This window comes from Lampetra fluviatilis, chromosome 28 (assembly GCF_964198595.1).
Source record: "Lampetra fluviatilis chromosome 28, kcLamFluv1.1, whole genome shotgun sequence".
NCBI lineage: Eukaryota > Metazoa > Chordata > Hyperoartia > Petromyzontiformes > Petromyzontidae > Lampetra > Lampetra fluviatilis.
The window spans coordinates 13,416,973-13,423,307 of NC_136302.1; positions in this window are offsets into that span (position 1 = coordinate 13,416,973).

The window sequence follows — 6,335 nt, forward strand, 5'->3', positions numbered from 1 at the left end:
AGCCAGCGACAAACGGGCGCTTCTTACAGCAAAGGAGCGTCTCGGTTTCCCCCCGCTGTCGTTCCACGAACCTGTTGTGAACACAGGACGGCGGGTCGTACACTGCGGCCATCTCCTTAAACGCCAGCACCAGCGTGGAGTGCCGTGCAGGCAGAATGGCACAAAATGCCGCCAACGCATCGTCGTCGAGAGAGTTGGGGAGCGCCTTCAACGCCTCCTCTTCTGTCCGCCCCACCAAGGTGCAGCTCGCGGAGAAGCGACGTTTAAACGCCTCCCAATCCCCGCCAGCCGCCGTGAATTCGCGCACGAACGGGAGTCGGCGGTACAGCGCATGGACATCCCGCGGCGCGGCTGGCGGGAAATGGTGGCCTCCCCGCTGCACGTTCCCGCCAAAATGTCTGCCGCTCGATCGGGCGGCGTGGCGGGAGATTCACGCGGCCGGACGGCGGCAGCAACAGCGCCGTTGCCACGTGGTCCCGGCGCAAGTTCCTCTGTCGACAGCTCCTCGATGTCGAGCTTGGCGACCAAGTCAGCTGCGGTGCCCAGCAACTCAGCGAGGCGGGCGCTGGCCGCCCAACGGTCCTCTGATGGCGACGGGTCTGCCAGCCGTGTCGCGCATCGCTGACCTGCCGTCGGTGAAGCATCGGCGGGACTTTCCAGGGCTGCCATCCCCGGGGCTGTCGGCGGGATGAGATTACGTCGTCGTCTTCTTCACCCGAGGAGTGCCTTGTAGTTTGCCTATGGCATGTGAGCATCTTGCCTCACTCTAGCTAAGTAAAAAAAAACACCTCGTGATTGCTACTTCCGACACCAAATGTAATGGTTCGAGAGAGGCGCACACTGTTCTGGGAAGGCAACACTATTTAATACTGAACACAACGTTAACTCGTAACGATACACATAGGGTGGTGACCACTGACCTATCCTCACTAACACTCGTTAACACTGACACTCTGATAGCAACTGGCGTGGCCAAGCCAGGAGGGCTACTGCTTGGCCACGCTGACTGGAGGCTTGACTTCACTCTTCATGAGGCGTCTTCATCCTGGACTCTAGCAGCCTCGCACCAGGTGTGGAGGCCACTTATATGCGCCTCGGCGTGGCCGGGGTGCGGCCTGGCCACGCCCCCATTCGAGAACCCTCGAGAAGGCTCTGCTTGTAGCCTCGTGGCCCCCAAGGTCCCCCTGGGGCCCCCGGCCCCCACCTTGATCCGGTCACGTGTCCGGTCGGATTCATCCAGAGTGCCACGGTCTCGCACAACCCCCGCGGCACTGACCGATGGCCTCCCGGCCCCCCGGCCCGGCCGTGACGTCATTCCCGCATTCGCAGGTAGTGACGTCATGTGTGTGTGTAGGCCCAGACGGTAGTGACGTTCCCCGCACATAGTGACGTCATGCGTGTGCGTGTGTAGACCCACATGGTAGTGACATTACAAGTCACTACACTTGTACCAGTGGTGTCAAGATCGACTTCTGTGCAGGAGGCTCGTGAACAATGCTACCAGGCCATTGGAGGCAGTAGCTGTCCAACAACAGCAGTGCGCATAATACCGACGCGCGCCTAAATGAAAGCCTGCTGGCACAGTGGGGACCATAGGTGGTGCATATGCCATTCATCTCGGTCAACTCATGACACCTGGAGCTGTCCTGTGACTTGCTGAGAATTCGACACTCCACTTGGCCGGAAGTTACACCTCGCCTTGCACAAGTACTGTGATCATGTCATTACCACGTCATGCCAAATTGTGATTGTTTCCTTATGAAAAGGCTGTGGCTCGGGTGGCTGGAATCGGCGATGATCTTTTGGGTTTTGGCGATGTACCTCTTGGTGTATAGGTCTCTCGGTGGGCAGCACGTCCCCTGTGATCCGCTGGGCGGACCGCATCACCCTCTGAAGCCTCTGCTGGTTCCGTTTGGTGCAGTTACCGTACCAGGTGGTTATGCAGCCAGTCAAGATGCTCTCAATGGTGGACCTGTAAAAGTTTGAGAACAGGTGCGGGCATGTCAAATGTCCTCAGCCTTCTAAGGTTATAAAGGCGCTGCTGGGACTTCACCAGTGTATCCACGTACCGGGACCATTTCAGGTCCTCTGATATGTGAACTCTGAGGAACTTGAAGCTGTTGACCCGCTACAGAGGCCTCGTTGATGGTTAGTAACACCTGCTTACCCCTCTTCCTGAAGTCCAGAATCAGCTCCTTAGTTTTGCCGACATTGAGCTGAAGCTTGATTTGAAGCTTTCGTGACTGCAGGAATCCATACTCTTTGGTTCTTTCGGTAAAGTCACGTAGGTAGAAAAATAATATATCACATCGTTTCGATCGCCACACAAGCAAGCTCCCACCTGAAGACGATTGCTTGTGTGGTGATCGAAACATCGTCATCTAATCTTTTTTTAACCTACATGACTTTACCGAAAGAACCAAATAGTATCGAGCTCAAGGTTGTTCTCTTGACACCACGTCGAGAGTACCGTCACCTCATCCATGTAAGCTGTGGTGTCGTTGGTGATCAGGCCCACCACTGTCGTGTCGTCGGAGAACTTGATGGCGTTGGAGCTATTCCTGGCTGCACAGTCGATAGTGTAGATGGAGTATAGGAGGGGGCTAAGCACACATCCTTTGGGGGCACCTATGTTGACGGTCAGGTAAGTTGAGATGTTATTGCCCACCTTTACTGCCTTAGGTCTTCCCGTTAGAAAGTCCAGCACCCACCTGCAGAGGGTGGCGTTCACACCCAAGGCCTCCAGTTTGGAGATTAGGATGGAGTGCACTATGGTATTGAATGCTGAGCTGGAATCGATAAAACAGCATTCTCACATAGCTACCCTGCTTCACCTCCAGGTGGGACAGTGCCTCATGCAATGTAATAGAAATAGCGTCGTCCATGCACCTGTTACTGCGATATGCAAACTTCAAGGGGTCCAGTGTATCTAGTAGGATGGAGCAGATGTGTTTATTCATTGCTCTCTTGAAGTACTTCATGATGATGGAGGTGAGCGCTACGGGTCTGTAGTTAGGCACGTAATTTTGGCCTTTTTGGGGACCGGAATGATCGTAGACGTCTTGAGGCATGTTGGAACGACAGCCCGGGTGAGGGAAAGGTTGAAGATGTCTGTTAACACGGGGCCAGCTGGGGTGAGCATGCCCTGAGGACACGCCCGGTACCTCGGCTGGGCCGGCTGCCTTGTGTATGTCAATCTGCCGGAGGATCTCTGTCACCTCGCCTCTGTTGAGCCTAAGGACGCCTGCAGGAGAGCTGTGGTCGGTGCGATGGGGGGGGGGGGGAAGACGGAGGTGGGGGATGTAGGGGGAGGCGGGGGGACTGTGAATCTGGGGGTGCAGGGATAGCTGTGTTTGCCTCGAACAATGTGTTGAGCTGGTCGGGGAGGGAGGCATTGTTGATTGCCTCGCAGCTTATTGTCCCATTGTTTATGATGGACTGTAATCCGCGCCACAGGTACCTAGAGTTGGAGTTACGGTACATGGCCTCCAACTTCTCCCTGTATTTCTCTTGCCCGCCGTGATGGCTTTTCGGAGCACGTATTTGGTCCTCCTGATTTCGGTGGGGTCTCTGGATTTGCATGCTTAGTCTCGGTCCTTCAGTGCTGCTTTTACTGCTGCGTTTTTTACCCAGGGGTTGTCATTTGGGTAAGAACGGACAGTGTTGGTTTGCACAGCAACGTCCAAGCAGAACTTGATATGATGTAGCACTGTCGATACAAATTCCTCTACTTTGTTGTTAACCGCATCCCTAAACATATCCCAGTCTGTATCCTCTAAGTCATCTGTGAGTATGTCCTCTGCTTCTTCTGACCAGCATTGGACTACTCTTGTAGTGGAAGCCTGTCTGTTTATGCGAGGGCGGTACTTTGGCAGCAGCAAGGATGACAATGTGGTCGGACTTCCCGAGCGGTGGGCGGGGGAACGCCTTGTAGGAGTCTTTCAGCATTGAATAACAGTGATCCAAGATGACGTGTCCTCTGGAGTTGCATTTCACATGTTGGTAAAACTGTTGGAGTCCACTCCTAAGGTTCGCTCTGTTAAAGTCCCCAATTACAATCACAGCAGCGTCCGGATGTTTGGTTTCCAGTGCAGAGATTGGTGTTGGCGCTCGGAAGGACGTACACAGCGACTAAAACAAGCACATGAAATTCTCTCGGGAGGTAATGAGGGCGGCATGATAGGATCACAAACTCTGCATCTGGTGAACAAAGACGTTTTGATGGAGACATTACTCACGTTACACCAAGATGAGTTGATCATCACATACAATCCGCCACCTTTTGTTTTCCCACTGTCCAAAGTCCGATCGTGGCGAAAAGGAGAGAAGCCTGTTAGCCCGATGGCTGCGTCCGGGATGTTTCCATTCAGCCAGATTTCCGTGAAACACAGAACATTGCAGTCTCGTCTCTCCCGTTGGAATTCTATCCTGGCTCGCACATCATCCAACTTGTTAACCAGGAACTGTGCGTTGCACAAGAATATGCTCGGCATTGCACTACGGTGAGGACGTTTTCTATTCCTCATCTGACCGCCGGCTCTTCTTCTGCGTCTCGTCTTATGTTGTCTGGTAAACAAAGAGTCGTTTCCGGGCATGCTGCATTAGGGAAGCAAGCTCTTTGTGATGTCCAATAATGTTTGTCAATCATAGGTAATGGTCGCAGGTTTGGTATATATTCTTGTGAAAAAGATCATACAAAAATAAACGACAATAAATTACATGAAACACGAAAATCTAACTGCGACGAGAGCAAGTCAGGAGGCGCGCTGCTGCGTTGAGCGCTGCCCACCAAAAGAACCGCCGCCATTCGCCACTAAGTGGCACTTGTGCCTGGCTATGTGCACGTTTTAGGTCAGTTCAGTATAATATGTTCGCAGATACATTTGGCATTCATGTGCTATGTAGGCCCATTGTCCAAAACGTCGCCTTTTATATATTGTTTCCTTTTAAGACCACATTAATTAATTTGAGTTTTTGTTACACATTGCATTCAATCACGTGAGAGGTTTGGAAGAGAACCTGGAGGTGTTTCATTGGATTACAGAAAAAGGCTGCACTACTGAGTGGGATGTGTACAGAATGGGAGAGGACGGTAAGCGACTTGGATGTTGGGAAGAGAGAACATGGAGGTGGCGTTGGGCAGGATGAAGGCCGATTGTCGAGGCAGGCATTGGAGTGTTTTCTATAAATCCCTGGCGACCAACGGAAATACTTCAAATCAGATCTTGGGAATACCTACGGCAGATCTGGGAGGGTTTGGTCATGATGGGAGAGGAGCACAACAAGCGATAGTGAACAGCACTGCATAGGGGCCGTCCATAAATGACGTCACGCACCAAGGGAGGGGGGGGTCAGACATTTGTGACGATGTGTGACGAGGGAGGGGGGTTTGAGAAATGTGACGTCACATCAAAATGCGCAACTTTAAATAAATATAGACAACACGTTCTACTTTATTAAATATACTTTTTAATAAATGTTTTCCCCTACAACATCAGAGTGCAGCGCCACATTAAATATGGTTTTGGGGGGGGGGGGGCAGAGCTTTGTGACGTCATATTTGAGGAGGGGTCTGATTTTTTGTGACGCCGTGTGACGAGGGGGGGGGGGGGTGAAAAATCGTCATTTATGGACGGCCCCATACTCTGATTGCTGTTGAGACGAAAGGGCACAGTACGGACTGTATATAAACAGTAATTCTTCAAACTTGATTTGAAGCTTTCGTCACTGCAGGAATTACTCTTTGGTTCTTTCGGTAAAGTCACGTAGAAAGAAAATAAATTACATTTCTCTTGTAACATAAGCAACCGTCATCAGGTAGAACTAAATTTGAGAGAGAGACAAAACACAGACACGGAGACACACAGACAGACACACAAGCAGAGAGAGACATACAGAGAGAGACACAACACAGATACACACAGAGAGAGACACAACATAGACACACAGAGACCCAATGTCTCTGTGTCGAGGCCTTAAATAGAGAGAGAGGGCGGGAGGCAGAGAGAGAGGTGGGTCTGCTGGGGCAGCTGCTGGAGCAGAGAAATTAGCATGTCAATGAATCCACCCCGAAGCGACCGAGGGAAAGAAGATCGAATGGCCCTATGAGAGCCTGATGAATTCTAGAGAGAGAAATTGTTTGAGAAAACAAAATTTAGCAAATCTTTTGGAAATGTAATGCAATGCAACACAGAGAGTCGGCTAACACACAGTTAACACATAGCCTGGTTGATTACGATCTCCAAAGATTGCTAAATTTGAAGCTAAGTGTGAAATTTGACAAACAGAGACACACAGAGAGATGTGTGGAAATCCACCCCAAAGCGGCCGGGGGA